The sequence below is a fragment of the Triticum dicoccoides genome, chromosome 6A (genome assembly GCF_002162155.2).
Source record: "Triticum dicoccoides isolate Atlit2015 ecotype Zavitan chromosome 6A, WEW_v2.0, whole genome shotgun sequence".
NCBI lineage: Eukaryota > Viridiplantae > Streptophyta > Magnoliopsida > Poales > Poaceae > Triticum > Triticum dicoccoides.
The window spans coordinates 109818384-109822333 of record NC_041390.1 but is presented as its reverse complement, the minus strand read 5'-3'; the positions used below and the strand labels follow the sequence as shown (position 1 = coordinate 109822333).

Genomic DNA, 3950 nt, shown 5'->3' with positions numbered 1-3950 from the left:
CTATGCCGACGGTCGCCGTAGGCATATTTATTGGGATGTCGACGGCCCTTCTGTGCCGACGGCCCCCGTCGGCATAAGTGGATGTATGCCGACGGCTTTCCTACGCCGACGGCCTGGCCTGGGCCGTCGGGATAGATCCGTCGATGCCAACGGGGGCCGTCGGCATAGATTTGGCCGTCGACAATTGGGTAAATTCTGGTAGTGATACGCCGAGCCGTATCCAAAGTACGAACTATCTGTTTTACTTAGCCCCGAAGGGAGGGGGATCCCCGGTGGCGACGGCTAGGTTTACGTCCCGTGACGCGCACGTCGCGGGAGCTAGGGTTCCCACATATGTACATCTTTGTTCCTACATGGGAGGAGCTGCATTAAAACTCGCTGCATAAATTGGGCATGTGCCAAGATTGATTTAAAAAAATTAATTTGAACCAAATTCATCACAGTCGTGAACAAAATTTATAGAGCAAGAAACAACTAGCATGGACACAATATCACACAGAAAATCATAATACCATGAACAAAGCGGTGCTGAACCGAAGAAGGGAAGTAATATGAGCAAAAGTTACCATCTAAAGAGAAAAAATGAACAAAAATTATGGTTGCCACGAACAAATATTTTGCCTTGTAGGAGCAAAAATGAAAACATCTAAAAACAGAGAGAAGAGACAAAACGATAAACTTCAGAGGAAAAAGTGGTTGACATCAGCTAAATCATCAACATGTGTCGTTATGAAGAAAATCTGACTAATGTCAAATTCAAAATCAGTAGACAGGCAAATAGACGCTCGCTTGCTTTATTCAACATATATACGGTCCAGCTCAACACACTGGCCTACCACAACCCTTCATCCATGCCATCCCACGGGCTTTGCATTGCGGCCAAAACTACTTCATCAACAGGAAAATAAACACAACTCGCCGCAACGTGAACGAGCACGCTTCTGGCCACACATGAACGTGCACATGCAGCGTTCCTTATTTGCAATGGGAAATATACAACAATAACATAATGTCATAACATCGATCAGATGGAGATGCTGTTGGGGATGCCCTTGGCCGTGATCCCGGTGGCGCTCTCACCATCGATGTCAGATGTGTTGGGTAGAGCAGCATGTAGGGGAATTTTGCTGGCCCATTCCGGTTCTTGAGTTGACGATTCGCGTTCATGTTCATGATTCTCTTCTCGATGTCGATCAACTTCTGGCTGAAGTCCTCGAACGCCTTTTTCGCCTTGATATCTGATGTCCACTTTGGCTCATCGCGCTGCCCCAGGTAGACTTCGTCGGAGGAGTGGTTGGACAGGACCTCGATCACGGACACTCCAATGATGCTTTGGAGCTGGCTCGTGATGGTGTGGATGAAGGCCAGGTCTGGGTCAGTCTCCACCTCCTTGTACTCCTTGGTGCCCGGCTCCGGCATCTGCCGTCGGCTCACCGTCGGACGGTTGGGGAGGTAGCCGGCGTACGAGTACTGGCCAAAGTTGACGGCGGCATGCAACGCAGAGGCGATCCAGATGATGGTGGCGCATGACCTGACGAGCTTGTTCAAGGTTGTCATCTTGGGCCACCAGGGCTGGTCTTTGATGTCGCCATGGCCGACCTCACGCACCTCCTTCCACCATGCCTGTAGCTCGACGTCGGACCGAAGCACGTCATCACAGGGATAGTAGATCCTGCAGTACTCGTCAACCCAAGTCTCGATGGCCGACCAGACGGCCAACCCATCCACCGCGTACGGATAGTCCTTGATGTGCAGCGACACTCCGCACGGGCTCTCCGTGTCCTCCTTCGCCACACCCCTCTTGATCAGGTCTACCGGCAGTGCCTGCTCGGTGAAGTTCCAGTTCCTATAGACTTCAGAGGAGATTCTCAGTGCGTGCTCACCTGGACAGACGGTCATCTCGAAGAAGCCACCGGCGCTGATGAGGACCTGGCGTGCCAGGGCGTTGATGGTCATGGTGTCGCGGTAGTGTGGCTGCAGGAGCTTGTGGATGGGGTGCGTGACGCTGAGCTGCCGGTTGGTGGCGATCACGAATGGCTCGATGACGGCGTGCGTATGGAGCCAGTGGCTGATGAGGCCGTGCCACGCGGAATCGTTCACGGCGGCGTAGGCCTTGGCCAGCTGCCAGATGGTGTCCTGGACAGCCCTCTCCGACTCCGAGCCACTGGAGGGGGGCGTGTAGACCTTGCTGTCGGCGCCGACCACTTTGGTGCCGAGGTCGTTAAGTAGGGGCATGCTGAGCTCGATGGCGATTGGCTTGAGAGTGCCGTCGTCTTGCAGGAAGAGCAGCGTCCTGGTGGCGTAGACGAATGTGTTTGGGAGGCTGTTGATCTTTAGCAGGTGAGGCATGAAGTTGTCGTGGTGGTCTAGGATGAAGAGCCTCTTGGCGTCGATTGCCTTGTCAACATTGAGCTTGCCGAGGTTGTGTTGGATGTGCTCCACCGTGATCTTGCTCGTCTGGTCGCCGTACCCCTCAAGCGTGCTCCTTGGAGGGAACACGTTCAGGCGGGTGATGATGTGTGGGTTGAGGCCGGCGAGCATCTCCCGGGCGAACTCCTCGTCCGTCCGCCACGCGAGCTTGTCCTCCTTGATGACATGCGGCATGGGCATCTTGAGGAGGAAGTCCCCGCCGGCCGGCATGATGCTCCTCAGCGGCGGGAACGATTTGAACAGCTCGTCCAGGGCGGGGATGTCGGGGATCTTAAGCCCGCCTTCGTAGAGCTTGTACATGTCCTCGAAGTCGTCGAACTCGCGCGGCGAGACGGAGTCGAACTGCTGGCGGAGGAGGGGGAGGATGCCGCCGGAGATGGCCTTGATGAGGTAGGCCGTGAAGTCGGCTTTCTTGACGTGGTTGAAGTTCTCGTCGCGGGGGACATAGAACTGTTGGAGCACAGGCAAGACGTTCCTGCTCTCGCACGTGGGGTCGGTCACCATGGGCTTCCTGCCGGTGCGGCCTCGGCGCGGGTATGGGTACAAGCTGTCGAGGCCGCCGAGGGTGGGGCGAGGGTTCTTGTGGTCTGGAATCTGGATCGCCGAGGTCGTTGTAGAGGTCGTAGCGGTAGACGCGGTCGTGCTCCTCATAGGCGCCGTTCTTCTGCCTGGGGTCATCCCCTCGCAGGATCCGGAGCTCGTCCTCCCGGAACGGCTGCAACAGCATCGGCATCTCGCTTGGCAGGTACGTCTGCATTGCATGTCATGCTTGTTCAGTTCACTTATTAGTTGTTCATGGTCTGACCAGGAAGTCGGTGTTTATCCTCCTTTTATTTTCATAGAAACACTAAAAATCTAACTCGAATTTTTAGGCATAACAAATATAATGTTTCTATGGCAATTTATACTGGTGCGATGATGACAAATTTAATTTTTGGCATGACAGTTTGATGACAAAAAATGAATTGAGACGCATTTGCTATGCTCGTCAAATAAACTTGTCATCCTCGCATAACATAATTTGCCATGAAAAACATTCGATTTGTCATGTCAAAAAATCTAACGTTAGATTTGTAGCGGGGTACTTATTTTATATAAATGAGAAAGGTTAAATGTTCATGATACTCATACATTAATATGTCCAGCTAGAGCTAGGCGAGCACACTTACGTCGTTGGTGAAGAAGACTCGGTCGTAGTGGTACTTGTTGGTGTTGTAGACCCATGAGTTTGCGACGAAGACGATGGGGCCGGCGTGGCCGGGGACGTCGTCGATGGTGATGGTCTTGAGGAGAAACTGGGTGGCGTGGTAGTTTCGAACGATGACGGCGCCAGGAATGCCTTGCTTCTTCACGTCCCAGTCGAAGGTGACATCGTAGGTGGTATCGCCGTGGTTGATCGGGGGCAAGTGGAGCACCCAGTGTTCAACCCGCTCCTCTTCGCCCAAGAGACCCCTGGTGCCACTCTCGTCATCTGCATCCATCCATGCGATCGTTAGCTTGCTTAATCACTTTATGTGTGT

The 3950-nt window shown here is 53.3% G+C and overlaps 1 pseudogene; it reads right to left on the bottom strand.

Annotated features, from left to right (window-relative positions):
• Positions 1-766: 766 nt before the first annotated feature.
• LOC119315366 overlaps positions 767-3950 on the bottom strand; it is a 4493-nt pseudogene continuing 1309 nt past the window's right edge.